Source organism: Bufo bufo, chromosome 1 (assembly GCF_905171765.1).
Source record: "Bufo bufo chromosome 1, aBufBuf1.1, whole genome shotgun sequence".
NCBI classification, from domain to species: Eukaryota; Metazoa; Chordata; class Amphibia; order Anura; family Bufonidae; genus Bufo; species Bufo bufo.
The window spans coordinates 625,215,076-625,242,378 of record NC_053389.1 but is presented as its reverse complement, the minus strand read 5'-3'; the positions used below and the strand labels follow the sequence as shown (position 1 = coordinate 625,242,378).

General features: G+C 42.2%; 1 pseudogene; it reads left to right on the top strand.

Moving 5' to 3' along the window:
* Nucleotides 1-10,946: 10,946 nt before the first annotated feature.
* The window catches only part of LOC120985721, a 193,879-nt pseudogene continuing 177,522 nt past the window's right edge, over nucleotides 10,947-27,303 (top strand).

The following is a 27,303-nucleotide window of genomic DNA, read 5'->3' as shown; positions in this document are numbered from 1 at the left end:
GGTGTGGGAAGGCGGGATTAAAGATGGCCCTGCATGTGGGGTGTTTCTGTAAACCTCAGAACCAGGGTAATAAATATTGAGTTTGGCTGTTAACCCTCGATTTGTTAAAGAAAAAACTGGATTAAAATGGAAAATCTGCCAAAAAAGTAAAATTTAATCTCCATTTTCACCTGTGTGAAGTTGGCACCCCACGTTTTTAAATTTCAAAAAGAAATACACCATTCGTTTGTGCTGCGTTCGTGCTGGTTTGTGCTGCAAAAATAAACGTTTGCGCCGCTTTGGTTTTCAAGATATTGCGCGCTTGATTTGCTGAAACCCCGCCCACTTTCCACCCCATGTTTTTAAATTTAAAAAAGAAATACACCATTCGTTTGTGCTGGTTTGTGCCACAAAAATGAACGTTTGTGCCGTTTTGGTTTCCGAGATATTGCGCGCTTGATTTGCTGAAACCCAGCCCACTTTCCACCCCATGTTCTTAAATTTCAAAAATAAATACACCATTCGTTTGTGCTGCGCTTGTGCCGCAAAAATAAACATTTGCGCCGCTTTGGTTTCTGAGATATTGCACGCTTGATTTGCTGAAACCCCGCCCACTTTCCACCCCATGTTTTTAACCCTGACCCTAGACCCCCCAGGTGTGCTGCAGCTTGCCCCCCTCCCGCCCCCCCCCCCACAACTTTTTATGGGGCACAAGCATATTATTTTATTTTTTTCTGCGTACGCTGACTGTGGCCGGGACTCTTAGCGTCCGGCCACTGTTAGCGCATCGCACACCCTACCGCTGATCACCTTCGGACGGTTGATCAGTGAGTTCGAATTTTTTTGAAAAAAAAATTTACATTTTTTGGGCTTTTTTTTTTTGGTCTGTTAGGTTTAGGATAAGTTTGCGAACACCCGTCCCCCCACACACACGCACACCAAATAAAGTTTATCACGCACACACACACTCCCCTATGGCCCACAGGATGTTCTCGGCTGAGGAGGCATACGCCCAGCTTGCCTCCGAGTCCGAGAGCCCCAGTGAGGACGAGGATGACCCCACTTTCCTTTTGTCATCCGTGTCCTCCTCATCATCTAGCGATGATGATGAGACCCCAAGGCGGCGGAGACACCGCCAGGCGGAGCAAAGGGACCGCCATGCTAGGGACCCTGTGGCCCACACTAGTACGAGAAGCTCTGGGGATCGTACTAGTTTTCCGGCCCACCAGTTAAGTCCACCGGAGCCCCCTACCGGTGAACTTGTCTGGTATACCCCAGAGCGTTTTGAGCCCGTGATTCCTGATTTTGTAGGCCAACCAGGAATCCAGATTTCCACAGTGGGCTTCACTGAATACGACTACTTTAGTCTTTTTTTCAGTGACCACTTTGTGAATATGATGTTGGAGCAGACGAACCTGTACGCCCAACAGTTCATTGCTCAACACCCAGGCTCCTTTTTGGCTAGGCCCGGTGGCTGGACTCCGGTCTGTGCAGCCAAGATGAGGACGTTTTGGGGCCTCGTGCTGCATATGGGCCTAGTCAAGAAACCTAGTGTCAGGCATTACTGGAGTGGGGACGTTCTCTACCAGACCCCACTTTACAGTACGGCCATGACACGCTCCCGGTTTGAGGCCATCCGGAAATGCCTGCATTATGCAGATAATGCAGCATGTCCCCCCCAAGGTGATCCTGCCTATGACCGCCTGTACAAAATCAGGCCGGTCATCGATCATTTTGGGGCCAAATTTGTGCAGGCCTATGTACCTGGAAGGGAGGTCGCGGTTGATGAGTCTCTCATTGCTTTCAAGGGGAGACTCATTTCCCGCCAGTATGTTCCCTCTAAGCGGGCGAGGTATGGCGTGAAGCTGTACAAACTTTGCGAGAGTACCTCAGGGTACACTTACAAGTTTTGTGTGTACAAGGGGCGAGATTCCCGTATTCAACCCCCAGAATGTCCCCCCACTCTGGGTGTTAGCGGGAAACTTGTATGGGACCTTATGCACCCACTGCTAGATAAGGGTTACCACTTGTACGTGGATAACTTTTATACTAGTATCCCCTTGTTCCTGTCCCTCGCCGCCAGATCCTGGCAACACAGGGACATTCCTTCAGTTCTATGAGGCAGTCCTCAAGGACCTGATCTTTTCTGACCCGGAAAGAGCAGGCCGGAGTACCTCGGGAACTGGAGACGCCCGGATCGTCCCTGGCCAACACTTTCCAGGTGTGGTCCCCCATACTGGAAAGAAGGGACGGACTCAAAAAAGGTGCAGAGTGTGTCACAGGAAGGGGATACGGAAGGACACCACTACTCAGTGTGACATGTGCCCTCTTCATCCGGGCCTCTGCATTATTGGTTGCTTCAGGGAGTACCACACTTCCATGGAGTACTAAATTTATGTTCCCCTTCCCCAATTTAGCCACTGACAATCGGATAAAAAACTATGGTTCTCAGACTTGAGACACTAAAACGAAAAAAAAATAAATTCAAAAATATTTAGTAAAACTAAAATAAATAAAAAAAGTTGACATCTAGGGTATCGCCGCGTCTGTAAGAATCTGCTCTATAAAAATACCCCATGACCTAACCCCTCAGATGAACATGGTCAAAAAAGAAAATAAAAACGGTGCAACAGTGATGTAAGGTGACAAAAAAAACTTTTTTTTGCACCGTTTTTATTTTATTTTTTGACCGTGTTCATCTTAGGTCATGGGGTATTTTTATAGAGCAGATTCTTGCAGACGCAGCGATACCTAATATGTCTACTTTTTTTATTTATTTTAGTTTTACTAAATATTTTAGAATTTTTTTTTGTTTTTGTTTTAGTGTCTCAAGTCTGAGAACCATAGTTTTTTTTATCCGATTGTCAGTGGCTAAATTGGGGAAGGGGAACATAAATTTAGTACCCCATGGAAGTGTGGTACTCCCTGAAGCAACTGTCAATGCAGAGGCCCGGATGATCAGGGCACGTGTCACACTGAGTAGTGTGACACCAAGCAGACCGCAACTTTTTTGCACCATGCCTGGGTTTTGCGCATGGCGTTATATGGCTTGAGGACTTGATCAGATAGATAAACTCCTCCCATATACCGATTGCAGTTGACGATGCAATCGGGCTTGAGGACCGTTGCCGCAGTACCTCGCACAGGGACAGGGGTGATGCCGTTACCGTGAATTGTGGACAGTACAAGGACATCCCTCTTGTCCTTATATCTGACCAGCAACAGGTTTCCACTGGTAATGGCACGGGTCGCACCCCTGGGGATAGGTACCTGGAGGGGGTGGGTAGGGAGGCTGCATTGATTTTTCTGCACGGTCCCACAAACGGACATGGATCTGGCGGCGAGGGACTGGAACAAGGGGATACTAGTATAAAAGTTATCCACGTACAGGTGGTAACCCTTATCTAGCAGTGGGTGCATAAGGTCCCACACAAGTTTCCCGCTAACACCCAGAGTGGGGAGACATTCTGGGGGTTGAATACGGGAATCTCGCCCCTCGTACACACGAAACTTGTAAGTGTACCCTGAGGTACTCTCGCAAAGTTTGTACAGCTTCACGCCATGCCTCGCCGGCTTAGAGGGAACATACTGGCGGAAAATGAGTCTCCCCTTGAAAGCAATGAGAGACTCATCAACCGCGACCTCCCTTCGAGGTACATAGGCCTGTACAAATTTGGCCCAAAAGTGATCGATGACCGGCCTGATTTTGTACAGGCGGTCATAGACAAGATCACCTTGGGGGAGACATGCTGCATTATCTGCATAATGCAGGCATTTCCGGATGGCCTCAAACCGGGAGCGTGTCATGGCCGTACTGTAAAGTGGGGCCTGGTAGAGGATGTCTTCTAGGGGAGTGTGTGTGTGCGTGATAAACTTTATTTGGTGTGTGTGTGTGTGTGGGGGGACGGGTGTTCGCGAACTTATCTTAAACCTAACACACAAAAAAAAAAAAAAAAATTCTAACTCGCTGATCAACCATCCGAAGTTGATCAGCGGTGGGGTGTGCGATGCGCTAACAGTGGCCGGACGCTAAGAGTCCCGGTCACAGTCAGCGTACGCAGAAAAAAATTAAATAATATGCTTGTGCCCCAAAAAAAGTTGTGGGGGGGAACGGGAGGGGGGCAAGTTGCAGCACACCTGGGGGGTCTAGGGTCAGGGTTAAAAACATGGGGTGGAAAGTGGGCGGGGTTTCAGCAAATCAAGCGTGCAATATCTCGGAAACCAAAGCGGCGTAAACGTTAATTTTTGCAGCACAAACCAGCACAAACGAATGGTGTATTTCTTTTTGAAATTTAAAAACATGGGGTGGAAAGTGGGCGGGGTTTCAGCAAATCAAGCACGCAATATCTCGGAAACCAAAGCGGCGCAAACATTAATTTTTGCGGCACAAACCAGCACAAACGCAGCACAAACGAATGGTGTATTTATTTTTGAAATTTAAGAACATGGGGTGCCAACTTCACACAGGTGCCATTTTCCTTTAATTCTTGTGGAAGTTTTGGGTAACTTGAGGGGTGTAGTTTCTGCAATGGGGTCATTTATGGGGGGTTTCCACTATGTAAGCCCTACAAAGTGACTTCCGAACTGAACTGGTCCTTAACCGCTTAAGGACCGGGTTCATTTTCACCTTAAGGACCAGGCCATTGTGTGAATAACTTTAAAACGCTTTTACTTATCCAGGCCATTCTGAGATAGTTTTTTCCTCACATATTATACTTCATGAAACTGGTAAAATGAAGTAAAAAAAAATTCATTTTATTTATAAAAAGATACCAAATTTACCAAAAATTTGTAAAAATGTGCTATTTTCTAAGTTTCAATTTCTCTACTTCTATAATACATAGTAATACCTCCAAAAATAGTTATTAATTCACATTCCCTATATGTCTACTTCATGTTTTGATCATTTAGTGAATGAAATTTTATTTTTTGGGGACGTTACAAGGCTTGGAAATTTAGAAGCAAATCTTGAAATTTTTCAGAAAATTTCTAAAACCCACTTTTTCAGGACCAGTTCAGGTCTGAAGTCACTTTGTTAGGTCTCTTTCACACAGGCGTTGCGGGAAAATGTGCGGGTGCGTTACGGGAACACCCGCGATTTTTCCGCGCGAGTGCAAAAGATTGTAATGCGTTTTGCACTCGCATGAGAAAAATCGCGCATGTTTTGTACCCAAACCCGAACTTCTTCACAGAAGTTCGGGCTTGGGATCGGTGTTCTGTAGATTGAATTATTTTCCCTTATAACATGGTTATAAGGGAAAATAATAGTATTCTGAATACAGAATGCATAGTAAAATAGCGCTGGAGGGGTTAAAAAAATAAATAAAATTCAACTCACCTTAATCCACTTGCTGGCGCTGCCGGCATCTCGTCTGTCTCCTTCTGTGCTGAACAGGACCTGTGGTGAGCATTCATTCCAGGACCTTTGATGACGTCACTCCGGTCATCACATGATCCATCACCATGATAAAAGATCATGTGACGTACCATGTGATGACCGGAGTGACATCATCAAAGGTCCTGTAACTGTACTTAATGCTCACCACAGGTCCTATTCAACAAAGGAGACAGAAGGAGATGCCGGGCTACGCGTTTAAGTGGACTAAGGTGAGTTAAATTATTTTTTATTTTTTTTAACCCCTCCAGCGCTGTTTTACTATGCATTCTGTATTCAGAATGCTATTATTTTCCCTTATAACCATGTTATAAGGGAAAATAATAATGATCGGGTCTCCATCCCGATCGTCTCCTAGCAACCGTGCGTGAAAATCGCAACTTGCTTGCGGATGCTTGCTATTTTCACGCAACCCCATTCACTTCTATGGGGCCTGCGTTGCGTGAAAAACACACAAAGAGGAGCATGCTGCGATTTTCACGCAACGCACAAGTGATGCGTGAAAATCACCGCTCATGTGAACAGCCCCATAGAAATGAATGGGTCAGTATTCAGTGCGGGTGCAATGCGTTCACCTCCCGCATCGCATCCGCGCGGAATACTCGCTCGTGTGAAAGGGGCCTTAGGCTTACATAATAGAACCCACCCAAAAATGACCCCATTTTACAAACTACACCCCTCAAGGTATTCAAAACTGATTTGACTAACTTTGTTAACCCTTTAGGTGTTCCACAAGAATTAATGGAAAATAGAGATACAATTTCAAAATTTCACTTTTTTGGCAGATTTTCCATTTGAATCAATTTTATCCAGTTACAAAGCAAGGGTTAACAGCCAAACAAAACTCAATATTTATGGCCCTGATTCTGAAGTTTACAGAAACACCCCATATGTGGTCGTAAACTGCTGTACGGGCACACGGCAGTGCGCAGAAGGAAAGGAATGCCATACGGTTTTTAGAAGGCAGATTTTCCTGGACTGTTTTTTTGACACCATGTCCCATTTGAAGCCCCCCTGATGCACCCCTAGAGTAGAAACTCCAAAAAAGTGACCCCATTTTAGAAACTACGGGATAGGGTGGCAGTTTTGTTGGTACTATTTTAGGGTACATATGATTTTTGGTTGCTCTATATTACACTTTTTGTGAGGCAAGGTAACAAGAAATAGCTGTTTTGGCACCGTTTTTATTTTTTGTTATTTACAACATTCATCTGACAGGTTAGAGCATGGGGTATTTTTATAGAGCAGGTTGTCACGGACGCGACAATACCAAATATAACTACTTTTTTTGATTATTTGTTTCAGTTTTACATAACAAAGCATTTAAAAAAATATATGATTTTTTAGTATCTCCACATTCTGAAAGCCATAGTTTTATTTATTTTTTGGGCGATTGTCATGTGTAGGGGCTAATTTTTTTCGGGATGAGATGACTGTTTGATTGCCACTATTATGGGGTGTGTACGACTTTTTGATCGCTTGCTGTTGTACTTTTAGTGATGTAAGGTGACAAATTTTTTTTTTTACGGTGTTCATCTGAGGGGTTAGGTCATGTGATATGCTTATAGAGCCGGTCGATACGGACACGGCGATACCTAATATGTCTACTTTTCTTTGTTTCCATATTTTATCAACTTTTTTTTTCACTTTATTTTTTGTTCCACTTTGGGACTTCATCTTTTGGGGGTCTGATCCCCTTTACAATGCATTCCAATACTTATGTATTGGAATGCCTTGGCTGTATGAGTAATACAGTGTGTATTACTCATACAGCTTCCTGCCTGTGAGATCCAGGGGGCTGAATCTCACAGGCTCTCCCCCGGAAGGCAGCCCCGATGCCTAAGGAATGACCCACAAACGCTGCAAACTGCAGGTTTGAATTGACCTGTGGTTTGCTGCGATCGCCGATATGGGGGGTGGGGGTCACAGGACTTCCCTCGGCATTGTCCCAGAGTGCCTGCTGAATGATTTCAGCAGGCACTCTGTTCCGATCACTGCCCGCCGCGCATCGGTGATTGTAAATACACATGACATACCGGTACGTCATGTGACCCCAACAGGTTAAAAAGTGGGTTTTGGAAGTTTTCTTACAACTTTTAAGAATTGGTTCTAAAATTCTAAGCCTTCTAACGTGATGCCAACATAAAGTAGACATATGGGGAATGTTAAGTAATAAATATTTCATGAGGTATCGCTTTCTGCTTTAAAAGCAAACAAATAGAAATTTTCAAAATTGTGAATTTTTCTAAGTTTTTGGTAAAGTTGAGGTTTTTCATAAATAAAAGGTGAAATATAGTGACTCAGATTTATGACTATCATGAAGTACAATGTGTCATTAGAAAACAATCTCAGAATGGTTTGGATAACTAAAAGCGTTCCAAAGTTATTACCACATAAAGTGAAACATGCAAAGTTAGGCCCCTTTCACACGGGCGAGTATTCCGCGCGGATGCGATGCGTGAGTTGAACGCATTGCACCCACACTGAATCCTGACCCATTCATTTCTATGGGGCTGTGCACACGAGCAGTGATTTTCACGCATCACTTGTGCGTTGCGTGAAAATCGCAGCATGCTCCTCTTTGTGCGTTTTTCACGTAACGCAGGCCCCATAGAAATGAATGGGGTTGCATGAAAATCGCAAGCATCCGCAAGCAAGTGCGGATGCGGTGCGATTTTCACGCACGGTTGCTAGGTGACGATCGGGATGGGGACCCGATCATTATTATTTTCCCTTATAACATGGTTATAAGGGAAAATAATAGCATTCTTAATACAGAATGCATAGTAATTAAGGGCTGGAGGGGTTAAAAAAAAAAAAAATAATAATTAAACTCATCTTAATCCACTTGCTCGCGCAGCCCGGCATCTCTTCTGTCTTCTTTTTTGCTGTGTGCAGGAAAAGGACCTGTAGTGACGTCACTCCGGTCATCACATGGTCCGTCACATGATCTTTTACCATGGTGATGGATCATGTGATGGACCATGTGATGACCGGAGTGATGTCACCACAGGTCCTTTTCCTGCACACAGCAAAAAAGAAGACAGAAGAGATCCCGGGCTGCGCGAGCAAGTGGATTAAGGTGAGTTTAATTATTTTTATTTATTTTTTTAACCCCTCCAGCCCTATTGTACTATGCATTCTGTATTAAGAATGCTATTATTTTCCCTTATAACCATGTTATAAGGGAAAATAATACAATTTACAGAACACCGATCCCAAGCCCGAACTTCTGTGAAGAAGTTTGGGTTTGGGTACCAAACATGCACAATTTTTATCACGCGAGTGCAAAACGCATTACAATGTTTTGCACTCGCGCGGAAAAATCGCGCATGTTCCCGCAACGCACCAGCACCTTTTCCCGCAACGCCCGTGTGAAAGAGGCCTTAGACATGGTCACAGGGTGACGGGGGCATCAATGGCCCTTGGTCATGAAAGGGTTAAAGGGGACCTGTCACCTCTCCTGATATGCCCATTTTAGTAAGTAATTCTATTTGACGTGAAATGATAATTCTGGAACATATATTCTTATGACTTTGTTGTCCGATTCTCCTGTTGATCTTACTAGAGGTTTATGGAGAAAGGTACAGATGGGTGTTACCAGTTGGGGGTGTTTACTTGCACAGCCCAGCATTATCCAAGCCCAGGGCTGCATAGGAACATAATGTCATCTTTAAAGACTCCAATGCTAATGCATTGGAGTCTATGAGAGAAACAATCTAATGATTGTTTGTTATAGTTCCCTATAGGAGGTATAAAAAAAAAAGTGTAAAAAAAAGTTTTAAAAAATATGAAAATTTAAATCACCCCCTTTCCTCAAAATGAAAATAAAAATACATAACAAAAAATAAAAAATAAACATCATTCCAGCACTTATTCCACATGGCAAATTCAGAATGTCCGATTTTTATTTTTTGGTGGCTTCACCACTAAAAGATTTAATAACAAATTATCAAAAAGTCATACATACCCCATCAATGAAAAGTACAGTTCATTCTGCATAAAATGAGCCTTCACACAGCTCCATACACATAACTACAAAAAAGTTATAGCGTTCAGAATATGGCATTGAAAAGAAAAAACTTTTCCAAATGCAAATCGCACACTTGAAATGAACTCTGGACTTTTTTTCTGCTCATTGTAATTTGGATAATGAGGAAATAACACACACCTGGCCATGGAACAGCTGAGAAGCCAATTGTCCCAATACTTTTGGTCCCTTAACAAGTGGGAGGCACATATGCAAACTGTTGTAATTCCTGCACCGTTCACCTGATTTGGATGTAAATACCCTCAAATTAAAGCTGACAGTCTGCAGTTAAAGCACATCTTGTTCGTTTCATTTCAAATCCATTGTGGTGGTGTATAGAGCCAAAAATGTTAGAATTGTGTCGGTGTCCCAATATTTATGAACCTGACTGTAAGTTGTTTATAGGAGGGGAGCTTCTTCTGTCTCCCATCAGCACCCCATGAATGACATTGCAGGTTGCTCATGTCTTGGCATGGCAGCTTGGGGTTTCACCTCCCTAGCATAGCCTGCTGGTGACTGTCAGTATAGCACTGACAGTATAATGCTCTGCAGTGCATAATCAGTTCAGTGTATTATAGAACCGATCAAAAGATCACCTGTCCTCTTGTGGGACAAGTAAATGGTTAAAAAAAATAAAAGCTCCCCCACACATTTGGCATCAATAACAACCCACAGTGCACAATTATCATGTAACTTATCCCATACAGTGAACGTTGTTAAAAAAAAATATATAATAATAATAAGCCAGACTTGCTGTTTTTTGTTTTTTTTATTTTATTTGCTGATTCATCACCAAAAAAAAGAATGCAATAAAAAGTAATCAAAAAGTGTTATGTACCCCAAAATACCATTGAAAACTACAAGTGGTCCCGCAAAAATCCTCACACAACTCAGACAGTTCTGTAGAATGAATAATAAAAAAGGTATGGGTCTTGGGATGCTGTGATGCTAAAACATTTTTTTCTATTTGAAAAAAAAAAAAGAGTTTTTATTAAGTGTAAAAAATAAACTATATGCATTTGGTATTGCTGTAATTATACTGACTCTCAAAAAATGAACGCCGCACAATTTATAATGTAAAAACTCCCCATCCCTCTAAAAAAGTTAATGTTATGTGTACCCCAAAACAAGCCCTCATAAAGCTACATCGACAGAAATATAAAATAGTTATAGCCCCGGGATGCAACAAAGAAAAAGTTTAAAAAAATGCTTGGTCAGACAGGCTGGTCACTAAAGTGTTATTATGGTCTACAAACTCAACAGAAATCAATATATATCAACAAATCTTTTGTAGCCACCTGGAGACTGTCAAAAAGCTGAATTTTGCGTTATTTTAATTGTATCTTTATTTGGTAGCTTGAATGTCCTGTTTTGACTACTCCATGGCTAGAAAAGGCCCAGAGAATGCAACCTTCATAGCCTGGAAACTGTACCAGTGAAAACTACTCATACACCAGATTTTTGACTTTGGAGATGTAACTTATTACCAAGCAAACTTCCATCTGTCCCATCATTCTCTGTAGTCTAGCTGAGCAGCCAGCAAATAGTTAACCTTCGGATTCATTTTTAGCTCAGTGTATTTTTTTTTCTTTCATCGCCTCATAGTAGTTACAGAATTTTATAGAATTTCAGTCTACTTTGAAAATGGTAATATTTATCTGCTGCCTGCTCGGTGTTTACGCGCAGCTTTTACACATTATAAACCATTGCGGATGAGGGAACTGGACGATTCTTTTCACATTATTTCATTAGAAGACCAGCAGACAAAGCTCCAGTCTTACTTTCTGCATCACACCCTTTCACAGCTAAAAGCTCTGGGAGGATATCAAGCAAATCTATTTTTTTTTTCCCCTATCTAAAGACTTGAAAGTCATTTTGGGTCATGTCTGGAGATGTTGGATCTGTTATCATGTAATATATTGCATAAATGAGATGATAATGATCCTTCCCTGCTTGCCTTGATATACTAAAGTACAGCAACAGAAGATAAGCAAACTGCTAAGAGCAGGGGAGAAGCGCCCTACCACATGCACAAACAAGGTAAGTGCTTGTTAGAAATGATATATTGTTACTATACAGATGATTAAGTGTGTGGAGCTGAGCATAATAGCTGGCCTCTGGCACTCCTTGCTCTTGTTTATAGCAGATAATGTTCTAATGCAAGGTAATGTAAGCCCGATAAACCAGAGAACCCTTTATCAGATGAAATGTAGATATTCTAACATCAGTGTGATGCAGCAAAGTCTGCTTTAAAAAAGTCATGTAAGGTACACAAATGTACCACCTATGTAACTCGAGATTTTTTTTATTTATGCAGTAGAGTTACTGTAATATGTGATGGAACATATTTAGTATTAGCTTGTACTGTTTTTTGATAGATTAGATAGAAAGATAGATAGATTTAAACATGGGACCCTCCTTTACCAACATTAATGGTATTACTATTAGATATTCATATGCTTGTAAGGAGACATAAGCCAGGTTCATATACCTCCATTTGGCATCAGTAACCTCCGGCACTCCAGCTGTTGCGAATCTACAACTCTCAGCATGCTCCATTCATTTCTGTGGAAGTTATGAGAACAGCTAAGCAAGTGTGCATGCTGGGTGTTGTAGTTTCACAACACCTGGAGTGCCAGAAGGTTGATGATCCCTGTGGTAGTTTGTGCTGGCAGAGGAGCAGACTACCGGATTTACGGTATCCAACATAGCCGACACTGCCGGGCGCCACCCATGCACTATAATGGAATCCAGCGGTGATTTGGTGGGTTTCTGGCATAAATACCAGCTTTCTGCTGGAAAATACCACTGCATGCAGTGGACGGTGTCCAGCTATGCTAGATACAATAATTTTGGTAGTCTGCTCCTCTACCGGAATGGAGATGTGAAGCTAGTCTTTACTGTTATTTTATATTCTTATAAATGGCACTTGTTTCAGTACAGTTGATCCCATTCTCAAGTGGAAAATATTCAGCACTGTCTGCCTACTTTGCGACTTGTATCCCTCTAAACACAACATAAGTATTTGGTCAGCATTTTAAAACTATTTGTAAGCCAATACCAGGAGCTGGATCTACAGAGAAGAAGTGTAATGGAAAGATTTGTGCCTCTTCTCTGTGTTGGACCCACTCCTGGTTTTGGCTATGACAAATTGCTTGTGCAAAATATTGATCTTACTAAAGTCTTCCATATTTACTGTGATTTCTTAGCATGACACAGGACACTGAGTGGAGCCAGTTTTTCAGCAGCTAGTTGTTACATCAGTCTCTCTGATGACATTTCCAGTCGGCAGCTCTAGCGGCCGTCAGTTTTTACACTGCTAGCTGATTGGATGGTCTTTTATATGATCCACCCCTCATGAGGCAGTTGCTCTCATACCTAAATGTGCAATATTACCTTACCGTGTCTTCTGTCCCCACACATATTTAGCATTTACCTTCTTGGCACCTATTACATGCTACTAGGACTTTATGAATAACCATGTGTGAACAAGCATTAAACTACTCAACACATTTCAAATACGTGTTCTAAATAATCATTATTGGAATGCAATTTTATAAAATCCTATATAAAGTGTGTACAAATAGTTGAGTTCAGGCTTCTTATCTGTTGAGAAAAAGGGGGTCAGCCAGCACATCCCAAAGTGCAGGGGCACGTTGCTATGGCTGAGAACAAGACTGTTAAACAAAACATGCAATGCAACAGCTCACTGCAAACCAAATAAAGTACAAAATTGCATCATAATTGCAAATGCTGAACTAATAAGTTAGAGATACTTGGCAAATCGTTTTGTACAAAATTATTTGAGCCCGTCTGCCGAACGTCAAGGCAATCTCTAGTTAGACGGGTTCCTAACACAAAATATACCTGTTATGTGCCATAGCGGCTATCATATAATTCAGAAAGTGCAGGTTCCACTTACATGCTGGATCCGCCTGAATTTCTGTCATTTTCGGTGCCAAAATGGCCTCCATTATATCCAGGGAAAGCAGTTACCAGCATGCATGCCGGGCCCACTACACACCACCCCTGGCGCCACATGGTCACCAAGGACTGCAATGAGAGTCCACATACTATCTCTCTCCTGGTGCCATGCTGGTAACTGCTTTCCCTGGATATAATGGAGGCCATTTTGGCACCGAAAATGACAGAAATTCAGGCGGATCCAGCATGTAAGGTATATTTTGTGTTAGGAACCCGTCTAACTAGAGATCGCCTTGACGTTCGGCAGACGGGCTCAAATAATTTTGTACAAAACGATTTGCCAAGTATCTCTAACTTATTAGTTCAGCATTTGCAATTATGATGCAATTTTGTACTTTATTTGGTTTGCAGTGAGCTGTTGCATTTCTTATCTGTTGAGCATAGTGGTAAAGATCATATTGCACCTTTGTTGCTGCTGCACTTTGCATCAAATTGCGGACCCATTCATTTCTATGGGGCCACACAATGTGCGGCCTCGATCTGTAAATGCGAGCCCGCACTTCCGGGTCTGCATTTCCATTCCCGAAAAAAAATAGAACATGCCCTATTCTTGTCCACAGTTGCGGACAAGAATAGGCATATTCTATTAGTGCCAGTGATGTGCGGTCCACAAAATGCGGAACGCACATTGCCAGTGTCCGTGTTTTGCGAATCTGCGGATTTGTGGATCCACAAAACACACACGGATGTGTGAATGGACCCTAAATGTGGTACAGCTCGCCATAAACCCTCATGTATTTTTTTTTTTTAATCCTCTTAAGGTACTTTCACACTAGCGTTATTCTTTTCCGGCACTGAGTTCCGTCCTAGGGGCTCAATACCGGAAAAAAACTGATCAGTTTTATCCCCATGCATTCTGAATGGAGAGTATTCCATTCAGGATGCATCAGGATGTCTTCAGTTCAGTCTTTTTGACTTTTCAGGACGGAGCTAATACCACAGCATGCTGCGGTTTTATCTCCGCCCAAAATTCCTGAACAGTTGACGGAATGCTGAATCCGGCATTTTTTCCCATTGAAATGCATTAATACCTGATTCAGCCTCGAGTGTTCCGGCAAAACGGATCCGGCATTGCGGTCTGCGCATGCTCAGACCGCAAAATATTTGAAAAAAATAAATGCCGGATCTGTTTTTCCAGATTACACCGGAGAGACGGATCCGGCATTTCAATGCATTTGTCATACGGATCAGGATCCTGATCCATCTGACAAATGCCATCAGTTTGCATACGTTTTGACGGATCCGGCAGGCAGTTTCCGGCGACAGAACTGCCTGCCGGAATCCTCTGCCACAAGTGTGAATGTACCCTTAGCCGTACTTCTTTTATAGCTAATTAAACACTGTCAAGGTAGTAATAAAAAGTGTGAAAAACGTTATAAAGTTGGTGCTCACCATGCAGCTGTCTTCAGGCACTCTTTACTGCTGTTCATATCAGATAATGGTTTATTACAAGGCACCATTCAGGTAAAACCATTCGGAGAACCTTTTATCAGCTGAAACTTGTATATTTATTCTGACATCAATGTGATGCAACACAAACTGCATTAAAAAGTTATGCGTCAAGCACGTATGCATTGGATACTATACAGTTAAAGATGCTCTATCATCTGTCTAAGTTATCAGCAGATATTTTTATGTACACAGTTTATACTCCACGATTTTAACACAATATGCAACACAATTCTGACACATTGGCCCAGACTTACTAACGTTTGCAGTGTTTTCTGACACAATTCTTGTATAAAATTCTGTCTCAAAGTAAGCCAATCTAGTTGGTATAGACTTAAGGTGGACAGGGCCGCTGATAGGCCAGTACAGCTGGCCCAGTTGTACCGGGCCCGGCTGGCAGGGGGGCCCGGGCAGCCTCGACATAACCAATTAATGTTTTAAAAAAAAAAAAAAAAAAACCTCCACAGCCCTGACCGCTAGTCAAACGCCGTCGTACCCCCCCCCCTGCTTTCTACGTTTTTTGTTTTTTTTAAATCGCCGCTCAGTACCTGCCTGCTTGCTCCGTTTGTATGCGGCAGCAGGTAGGGACTATTTCCTCTGTTTCGGGCGCGGAAGAGTATCTCTTCTCTTCTCTCTCCCGCGCCCGCTCCTCTGCTCTGCTCAGTCTGCTCTGCAGAATCAAGTCCCGGCCAGCTTGTCCTTCCCTGGCGCCGCGGAGTGATTCTTCTCCCTCCGCGGCGCCAGGGAAGAGAGTGAGAGAAGGAAAAGCACCACTGGCAGTGAAGAAAGGAAAAAAAATAAAAAAATTTGTGACACTCCAGGCAGCGAATCCAGGAATCCAGGGAGGCAGACAGCACAGCAGCCAGCGCTACTACTACAGTCTATCTACAGTGAAGGAGGAAGTGACTCTGTCCTGGGGCCAGGAATCAGGATAACAGGTATGAATGTACTTGTTTGGGGGGGGGGGGGTCAAGATCTACTGTCTGCAGGCTCACTCTAATTATTATTTCAGGCCTGGCTACCCCACTGTAGTTGAGTTGTCTACAGTAAACTATCTTTAACGAGACCTGGCTTGTTGTTTTTTTTCCACCTTTATCATTTGTTTAATCTTCCTAATTTTTTCAAAATACCACTTCATTTATTCATTAATGTTTTTTTATTACATATTGATATTAAAGAGGTCTGTTCTCATCTGAAAACAGTATTTATTTTGGATAATAAAACTTATAACTGGCTGGAGAAAAATAAATATCACTTGTAGACAAATCTGCATGTTGTTTCAAGGCGGCGTCTGGGGAGGGGCCAAGGGCGGGGCCAGGGGTGTGGCTGAAGGAGGGATCAGGGGGTGGAGCTGAAGGGGGCCCCGTCATGTATGCTGTACGGGGCGCCATGATTTCTATCAGCGGCCCTGAAGGTGGATATAGATGTCCAGACCTTAGGTAGATTATCGGGAACGAGCATTCCTGCGATCACTCGTTCCCGGCAATCTGCCCATGTAAAGATGCCGCAGATCACCGGATGAAGGAGTGAAACACGTTCATGCAGGCACCTAAATTATCGTTTCTGGCCAGCAGATTGTGCTGTCTGAACGATCTGCTGCCCAGAAACAATGCAGCTGCATCAGGATCCCTCCTCCTGAGGCCTCATTCACATTTCCATTTTTTCACTGACGTGTGCTGTCCGTATTTTCTGCGGACAGCGCACGTACCCAATGAATTAAATATTGCAGTATTTTTTTACTGAACTTCAATGGGGCTGTGCAGATGAGCGGTGATTTTCACGCCTCACTTGTGTGTTGCGTGAAAATCGCAGCATGTTCTATATTCTGCGTTTTTCACGCAACACAGGCCCCATAAAAATGAATGAGTCTGCGTGAAAATCGCATAGCATCCGCAAACAAGTGCGGATGCAATGCGATTTTCACGCATGGTTGCTAGGTGATGATGTTAGTATATTGATAAAAGTCAATTTACTGTTTACTGTAATATTTTCCCTTATAACATGGTTATAAAGGAAAATAATGTTGTTCTTATTACAGAATGCTTACTAAAATGTTGCTTGAGGGGTTAAAAAAAGAAATTAATTAACTCACCTCATCCTGTTGTTCGCGCAGCCGGCATCATCTTCTTTCTTCTTCTTTCAGGACCTGCAAAAGGACCTTTGATAATCGCGTTCACCGTGTGGTGATGTCAGCGCAGGTCCTGCTGAATGAATATAGAAGGATTTCTATCTAGCTTTATTGAATACAAACAAATACATAGACATAAATATAGCAGCAGTCGATACTCCAAAAGAGGGTATAAAGGTCGCTGCAGAGTCAGTGTACACAAATCCACCTATATCAAAAGTCAAATAAATGATTATGCACCCAACACTTACAATCGCCATATAGAAAAAGCTCAAAAGAGCCAGTTAATAGCTTAGACGTAGTGCTATGGGGATCATGTGATTACATAGCAATAACACCTACATATGGATTACAGACTGACTCTGCAGTGTCCTCTTCCCAAATCCTTTTCACCCTAAGTCCAAGTTTGAGGAACGGGTGCGGACCCATTAATTTTCAATGGGGCCGGAACGGATGCGCAATTCAGTTCCTGAAAAAAAATAGAAAATGTTGCAGACAAGAAAAGGCATTTTGGATTATAGTGCCAGCGATGTGCGGTCCGCAAAATTCGGAACACACATTGGCGGTGTCCTTGTTTTGCGGATCTGCAATTTGTGGATCTGCAAAACACTTACGGACGTGTGAATGGAGCCTAAGGCTTCTTCCGGGGATGAAGAAGAAGCCACAAAAATAGTTACAAGTCCCCTTTTTGGAACTATTTAGGAGTGGCGATTGTATGACAGGGGCCGGTATTCCGCCCCGATGCATTTACTATCTTTTACGCCTGAAAACAGGCATAAAAGAGGAGTAAAAACGACTCCCGTCAGGGCCCGAGTAGTTTTTACTCCAGGAGCATGGACTGCTGGAGATGTTCTTAATTCATAAATTAGGCTAATCCTCTGCCAGTGTGGAGGAGTTCCAAAGATTGGTGTAAAAAGCTGGTCTTTGTAAATGACCCCCGATATATACACCTGATAACATCTGTCATAGGGTACACGGCGGTACCAATACACCTTGCAATAATCGAAAAAAACAACTGATCCTACCACATCCAGGGTTTCGCTGGCTTGTTGGCATGACATCCGTTGGAACTATAGCAAGGTCGCTGTTGAATAACCACAAAACAGGGGAATCCCTAGAAGGGGATGCTGTACTGGCCTGTAAGACCAAGCCATCTCAATGGTATGACAGGGTAATCTAGGGCATTGTTTTCTCCTTAGTCCTAGTACACGGTGGTTATGCCCACATTGTGCCTCCTTACAGTACTAATGTCCACATTGTGCCCCCTCATAGTAGTATTATGCATATTGTAACCCTTCACAGTAGTAATATCCACATTGTGCCCCCTCACAGTACTAATGCCCACACTGTGCCCCTTTACAGTAGTAATATACACATTGTGCCCCCTCACAGTACTAATTCCCACATTGTGCCCCCTCACAGTAGTGATGCCCATATTTTGCCCCCTCACAGTAGTAATGGCTACATTCTGCTCCCTCACAGTAGTTATACCCACATTGTGACACTTCACAGTAGTTATGCCTACATTGTGATCCTCACAGTAGTAATGTGCACATAGTGCCCCCTCACAGTAGTTATGCCCACGTTGTGCCCCCTCACAGTAGTTTTATCCACATTGTGCGCCATCACAGTAATAATGCCCACATTGTTCCCAGTCACAGTAGTTATGTCCACATTGTGCCTCGTCACATTAGTAATGCCCACATTGTGCCCTGTCACAGTAGTTATGCCCACATTGTGCCCCCTCACAATAGTTATGTCCACAATGTGCCACCTCACAGTAGTTATGCCCACATTGTGCCTCTCACAGTAGTAATGCCCACATTTTGCCCCTTTCAGCAGCTCCCTCTCCATTAATAAAGTAAAAAAAAAACTGTGAATGCTCACCTGTCTCCCTGATGATCGCGCACATCCGGTGTTCCCCAGCAGCAGCACGATGCAGTCACACACACATCTTACTGCTGTAGGGGGAATGCATAGGCTGATTCACAGTTTGCATGCCCCTCCCACACAGTCCACCATCACATTGTGTGGACTGCTGGGGGTGGAATAGCTGAGCTGAACAGCTCCTTGCTTTACCATATAAAGCAACTGCCCGGGCGCCCCCTCATCCTTCTGTGATTCTGCACCTGGGGCACATGACCCTCTTGTCCTGCCTCGCTACACCCCTGTTATAAGCATTAAAGTAGTTCCAAGAAAATAATCCACTGAAAAAAGCTACGTGTGGTATATGCTTTGTGGATGCATACGTTCATAAACATATACAGTCGTGGCCAAAAGTTTTGAGAATGAAACAAATATTAGTTTTCACAAAGTTTGCTGCTAAACTGCTTTTAGATCTTTGTTTCAGTTGTTTCTGTGATGTAGTGAAATATAATTACACGCACTTCATACGTTTCAAAGGCTTTTATCGACAATTACATGACATTTATGCAAAGAGTCAGTATTTGCAGTGTTGGCCCTTCTTTTTCAGGACCTCTGCAATTCGACTGGGCATGCTCTCAATCAACTTCTGGGCCAATTCCTGACTGATAGCAACCCATTCTTTCATAATCACTACTTGGAGTTTGTCAGAATTAGTGTTTTTTTTTTGTCCACCCGCCTCTTGAGGATTGACCACAAGTTCTCAATGGGATTAAGATTTGGGGAGTTTCCAGGCCATGGACGCAAAATGTCACTGTTTTGGTCCCCGAGCCACTTAGTTATCACTTTTGCCTTATGGCACGGTGCTCCATCGTGCTGGAAAATGCATTGTTCTTCACCAAACTGTTGTTGGATTGTTGGAAGAAGTTGCTGTTGGAGGGTGTTTTGGTACCATTCTTTATTCATGGCTGTGTTTTTGGGCAAAATTGTGAGTGAGCCCACTCCCTTGGATGAGAAGCAACCCCACACATAAATGGTCTCAGGATGCTTTACTGTTGGCATGACACAGGACTGATGGTAGCGCTCACCTTTTCTTCTCCGGACAAGCCTTTTTCCAGATGCCCCAAACAATCGGAAAGAGGCTTCATCGGAGAATATGACTTTGCCCCAGTCCTCAGCAGTCCATTCACCATACTTTCTGCAGAAGATCAATCTGTCCCTGATGTTTTTTTGGAGAGAAGTGGCTTCTTTGCTGGCCTTCTTGACACCAGGCCATCTTCCAAAAGTCTTCGCCTCACTGTGCGTGCAGATGCGCTCACACCTGCCTGCTGCCATTCCTGAGCAAGCTCTGCACTGGTGGCACTCCGATCCCGCAGCTGAATCCTCTTTAGGAGACGATCCTGGCGCTTTCTGGACTTTCTTGGATGCCCTGAAGCCTTCTTAACAAGAATTGAACCTCTTTCCTTGAAGTTCTTGATGATCCTATAAATTGTTGATTGAGGTGCAATCTTAGTAGCCACAATATCCTTGCCTGTGAAGCCATTTTTATGCAACGCAATGATGGCTGCACGCGTTTCTTTGCAGGTCACCATTGTTAACAATGGAAGAACAATGATTTCAAGCATCACCCTCCTTTTATCATGTCAAGTCTGCCATTTTAACCCAATCAGCCTGACATAATGATCTCAAGCCTTGTGCTCGTCGACATTCTCACCTGAGTTAAAAAGACGATTACTGAAATGATCTCAGCAGGTCCTTTAATGACAGCAATGAAATGCAGTGGAAAGGTTTTTTTGGGATTAAGTTAATTTTCATGGCAAAGAAGGACTATGCAATTCATCTGATCACTCTTCATAACATTCTGCAGTATATGCAAATTGCTATTATAAAAACTTAAGCAGCAACTTTTCCAATTTCCAATATTTATGCAATTCTCAAAACTTTTGGCCACGACTGTACATATTAATGGCAGGTTTTACATTATTGGAGTTGTGTCAAGCCGTTAACTTATTCACGTCGATGTGACCTGCTGCTCCATTCTTGGGATCAGTGGGGTCCAGCGGTCGAGCCCCATCCAAATACTTATCCTGTGGCAAAGGGATACAATTAAAACTTGGTACAAACTCTTTAATAGCCCTATCTTAAATTGTTAACATGGGACATCAAAAGAATAATCCACAGTGTACACAGTTCATCATAGATAGTGAAATAAGGGCCAAGCTTACATATTTTTCTTAATATTTTCGGCATGATGCACATTCTTGTGTTCAGTAGGGGTCCAGCAATCAAACCCCAACCAACCAAATACTTACCCTGCATCCTGTGGATGAGGGATAAGTCAAAACTTGGTACAAACTATTTAATAACCATCTTAAGTTGTAAACATGTGACATCAAAAGAATAATCCACAGTGTACACAATGCATGAAAGATAAAATAAGGGCCAAGTTTCCAAGATTAAATATTTTTCTAAATAATTTCAGCATGATGCCCTTCAGATTCCATCTCTTAGTCACCACATGAGGCATCGGTTGTGTGAAATCACTCCTAACCAGAAACCATATTTTTGCCATGTTTCCCAGGGAATTATGAAATTTGTGCAGACATGTAAAGAGCTTACAGGTGGATAAAGTCTTTAGTATTGGACTTATATTATGACTAAAGGCCAGAAATATGTTATTTCTTGCTTTATTCTGTTTTAAAGGGCTTCTGTCACCCCACTAAAGTGATTTTTTTTTTGGGGGCTAGTTAAATTAGTTATATAGCGATATATGAAAATATAATTGTGTTCCTTACTTTGATCCAGCAGTTTATTCAAAAAACAAAGTTTTATCATATGCAAATTCGGTCTCTACCAGCAAGTAGGGCGGCTACTTGCTGGTAGCTGCTGCAGAAAACCGCCCCCTCGTCGTGTTGATTGACAGGACCAGCCGGGATCTCCTCCTCCGGCCAGCCCTGTCGGCGTTTCAAAAATCGCGCGCCTGTGTTGAATCGGCGCAGGCGCTCTGAGATGAGGAGGCTCGTCTCCTCAGAACTCCCTCAGTGCGCCTGCAAATATAATAAAATAACTTTTGTTAATTCCTTCATAATTCCAGCACTGCCATTCTCCTAGTCTCTGTTGATATTGCTGCCAAAGGTTGGCCACAGGTATGGCACATCATAGCTACAGCCATGTAAGCAGAGGCTGGTGGTGGACTAAATTATGCCTATGCTAGAGCTGTGGTGGGTTTAAGGGATGAGTATGGGTTTAGTTGTTATTCTGTGACATAAGCAGATTTTAAATTTTTAAACCCCCTTTAATATTTTGGCTTAGTCGGTGTCAAATAATAAGATCCATTAGAGACTATTACCAAGCTGCAGACTTTTCATGTAAAATAATTTCCATTACTCTCTAGGTAAATTGACAAAAATGTAGATATGATTGGGGACAGTAGATGAAAGTTTGCAGATCATATCACCTTTCATTACACAGGGAAGGATTCTTTACACATCCATCCATAGGTATCATGTGTTTTCCATATTTTGTCTTTATGCAGGCATTGATTTCATTTTCCTTTAGACATCGTGTTTAAAGGGGTTATCCCATGAATAATGTAAAAAATCTGATAACATATAGCACATGGCAATATCTTTATAACAAAGCTAGAACCAGCCCCGTACCTCACATGAATCCAGAGATCTCCCCATTTATTGCTCTGCTAGAGTTATATTAAAGGGAGTCCGTCACCAACTTTTCATGTTTAAACGGCTTATAAATTGCATTCTTGCACATGCACACACAATAAAAACTGTACCTTTTGGTCCAATTCTGTAAAGCTGCAAATACAAGGTTATAATGTTATGCAAATGAGGGCTCACAAGTGCCCCGGGACTGTAAGTGCTCAGGCCTCTAGGCATTTTGCATGCCTAACTTCTCTCCAGTATATCGTCTGGCCAGCCCTTTGCTGTCTCTCACCGCTCCACCTTTTCCATCTTTACCAGAAGCCAGCACATGCACTGCTTCAAACAAGGCCGATGTCCTCAGTGGTTATCGGAGTGCGCATGCCCGAGGGGCGAACTGTGCACGTGCAGGATCTCAGTAATTGTAGATTATGATGTAACATGAAAGGGCTGGCCAGACAATATACTGGGGAGGAGTTAGGCAAGCAAAACGTCTAGAGGCCTTAGCACTTACAGCAAGAACGCCGCCCCTGGGCACTTGCGAGCCCAAATTTGCATAACATTATAACATGGTTTTGGCAGCTTTACAGAATTGGACCAAAACAAGAAAGTACCGTTATTATTGTGTGTACAAGAATGCTATATAAGCAGTTTCAAATATGAAAAATTGGTGACAGACTCCCTTTAACCCCTTAAGGAAACATGACATACCGGTACGGCATGTTTCCCGAGTCCTTAAGGACACATGACGTATGGATACGTCATGGGTTTAAAACGCGTTTGTGGAGCGGCGGGGGTTAAACGGAACAGGGACCGCAGGGATCATAAACTTTAAAATGCCCAAAATAAAGATTTTTTCACCCCCAGGCGGTGCGGGAGGCGGGCGGTGCGGCAGGCAGGATCGCGATCCCCCGCCCGCCTCCTCTTGAATATTCATTGGCGTCCAGTGGGTATACCAGAGTGTCAGCACATTGCTGACACTCTGGTATAAACGGCTGACATCTGTGCTGTGATGTCAGCCGTTTAACCCTTTCCATACCTCGGTCCGTACGGACCGCTGTATGGAAAAGGATAACAGTCAGGGAGCTCCCTTCCTCTCCAATCGGGGGGGCTGCTGTGCCTTTGCAGCCCCCAGACAGGATGGTGTCACAGAGGGAAGGAGCCCCCCTCCTTCCCCATCTGCTCAGTTGTGGCACACGGGGAAGGTTCCCATGGCAACAGGACACCGTCTCAGGCATCCTGCTGTCCATGGTGCTGAAGGCATAGATCTGTTCAGACAAAGTGTAAGTAAAATGCAGTACAATACACTATATAGTGTACTGTACTGTATTATACAGACATCAGACCCACTGGATCTTCAAGAACCAAGTGGGTCTGCGTCAAATAAAAGTGAAAAAAGTAAAGATAAAAAAAAACACATTTATCACTCAATAAAAAAATAAAATAAATACACTACACATATTAGGTATCGCCGCGTCCGTAACGACCGATCTATAAAACGGTCATGTTACTTTCCCCGCAAGGTGAACGCCATAAACATAAAAAAATAAAAACTATGAGGAAATTAAAATTTTGCCCACCTTACTTCCCAAAAAAGGTAATAAAAGTGATCAAAAAAGTCGCATGTACGCCAAAATAGTACCAATCAAACCGTCATCTCATCCCGCAAAATTCATACCCTACCCAAGATAATCGCCCAAAAACTGAAAAAACTATGGCTCTTAGACTATGGAAACACTAAAACATGATTTTTTTTGTTTCAAAAATGAAATCATTGTGTAAAACTTACATAAATAAAAAAAAGTATACATATTAGGCATCACCGCGTCCATATCGACCGGCTCTATAAAAATATCACATGACCTAACCCCTCAGGTGAACACTGTAAAAAAATAAAAATAAAAACAGTGTAAAAAAAGCCATTTTTTGTCATCTTACGTCACAAAAAGTGTAATAGCAAGCGATCAAAAAGTCATATGCACCCAAAAGTGCCAATCAAACCGTCATCTAATCCCTCAAAAAATGAGACCCTACCTAAGATATAAAAAAAATTGTATACATATTAGGTATTGCCGCGTCCGTGACAACCTGCTCTATAAAAATACCACATGATCTAACCTGTCAGATGAATGTTGTAAATAACAAAAAAAAAACGGTGCCAAAAAAGCTATTTCTTGTTACCTTGCCTCACTAAAAGTGTAATATAGAGCAACCAAAAATCATATGTACCCTAAACTAGTACCAACAAAACTTCCACCCTATCCCGTAGTATCTAAAATGGTAGTATCTTTCTTGGAGTTTCTACACTAGGGGTGCATCAGGGGGGCTTCAAATGGGACATGGTGTCCAAAAAAACTGTCTAGCAAAATCTGCCTTCCAAAAACCGTATGGCATTCCTTTCCTTCTGCGCCCTGCCGTGTCCCTGTACAGCAGTTTACGGCCACATGTGGGGTGTTTCTGTAAACTACAGAATCAGGGCCATAAATATTGAGTTTTGTTTGGCTGTTAACCCTTGCTTTGTAACTGGAGAAAAAATATTAAAATGGAAAATCTGCCAAAAAAGTGAAATTTTGAAATTGTATCTCTATTAATTCTTGTGGAACACCTAAAGGGTTAACAACGTTTATAAAATCAGTTTTGAATACATTGAGGGGTGTAGTTTCTAGAATGGGGTAATTTTTGTGTGGTTTTTATCATGTAAGCTTCAGAAATTTCAAGATTTACTTCTAAACTTCTAAGCCTTGTAACGTCCCCCAAAAATAAAATGTCATTCCCAAAATGATCCTAACACGAAGAAGACATATGGGAAATGTAAAGTAATGACTATTTTTGTAGGTATTAATATGTATTATAGAAGTAGAGAAATTGAAACTTGGAAATTTGCAATTTTTTTCAAATTTTTGGCAAATTTGGTATTTTTTCATAAATAAAAATGAATTTTTTGGACTCCATTTTACCAGTGTCATGAAGTACAATATGTGATGAAAAAACAATCTCAAAATGGCCTGAATAAGTCAAAGCGTTTTAAAGTTATCACCACATAAAGTGACACTGGTCAGATTTGCAAAAAATGGCCTGGTCCTGAAGGTGAAAATGAGCCCAGTCCTTAAGGGGTTAAGCTGAAAGCTCAAGGGGAGTATATTTTTTTCTGCAGCTAAAGGAGTGTGTCCTTGCTCTCCCTATCACAGCTCAGGAGGCAGTTGAAGGATAAAACTGAGCATGTGTGACCTTCTCAGTGAGCAGGACAAGGAAATAAGAAAAACAAACAGCAGGTGGCACTATACAGATACATTTTAATGAATATCTCAGTGGCTATGCTAAATTTTTAATTACATGCTATTACAAAAGTATTCAGATGCAGGTGCTGGTTTGAAAATTGTAGAATTTTTTTTGTTTGACAACCCCTTTAAATTTATATAATCTACATAAAAATGTGAGTAACATTGTTAATGAGTTACATCCTGTATCATAACAGAGCTGCTTTAAAATTTCTGTAAGCGTCAAAGCTGAAATCTTCCAGCATTCCTTACTTTGTGCAGCTAGGGTACTGTGGTGTTTTACATTCTTGGAGTGTATTCTTTATGCCAGGCACTGTATGATAATCTGATGCAAGTGAGAAACAAAATGTAAGATTATATTTAACTTTTTTATGGGACACAAAATACTTTATGCCAATCGTTATACATTTGGAATAAACCAGTATATATTTTCAAGTGCTATAAATGACTGATACAAATGTAACAATTAAGGCATTGTTGACGTTACATATCTGGTGCACAGTTTGGTCCACATCTCAGTTGTGGAGTTTTACTACAGATTTAAACCATTTAGTGGAATTAATTGTGGATTTTTTGGTGCAGATTTTCAGTGTACTTTTTATACTGTGTGTCGTCCTAACCGTTTAGGCTACAAATAAGGGTAATAAATCCCAGCAGCTGTGTCTTTTGTAAGTAAGCTTATTTTTATTTTTTCATGAAAGCAAAAGTCCTACAACCAGGACGCGTTTCGGCATGCAAGCCTTACTCAACAGGTATATCCAACAAAAGAAATCAAGCCATATATAGGGTCTAGTACCGCCCATTAGGGACGTCACCACTCTTTTTAGTGGGTGGTATTTGATGAATAATCAATCAACTAATGAAACAAAGTTAACATAAAGTGAAACAAAGTAACATATGGCAGAGATTCTTTTCTACCTTATTGGAGAATCTAAATGTCCTTTTCATCACAAGACTGAGGTCTATAAAGAATACATAAGAGGTATATTAAACATTTATATTGACATATTTATATATATAAAAACCTCACAAATGTGTGACCTCATAGTCCCTGTTCAGGCCTCTTGGGTGCAGTGTGTCAAGGGTGTGTATCCAAAAGGCCTCTCTCCTAAGGAGAAGCCTCTTGACATCTCCCCCTCTCCTTGGTCTTTTCACCTGCTCTAATACTTGAAATCGCAGTTGTGCGACGGTGTGTTTAAATTTATTGAAATGAAATGGAACCGGTAACATCAGTCTTTTTGTCTTAAATCTGATTTATGCTTACTAATCCGATCCCTTACTGCCTGCATCGTCTCACCCACATATAACAGGCCACAAGGGCATTTGATAAGATATATTACATTTGCCGAATCGCAAGTGAAAAAACCTTTTACTCCAAAGCTTTTACCAGTATGTGGATGATGAAACAAAGGGCCTTTAATTATATGGGAGCACTGTAGACAATGCAGGCAGGGGGATGTACCCATCCGTGGTGTGGATATCCGCTGTTGTTTCAAAATAGCTTTAGTACTACCCAAATCTGCATGTATTATTTTATC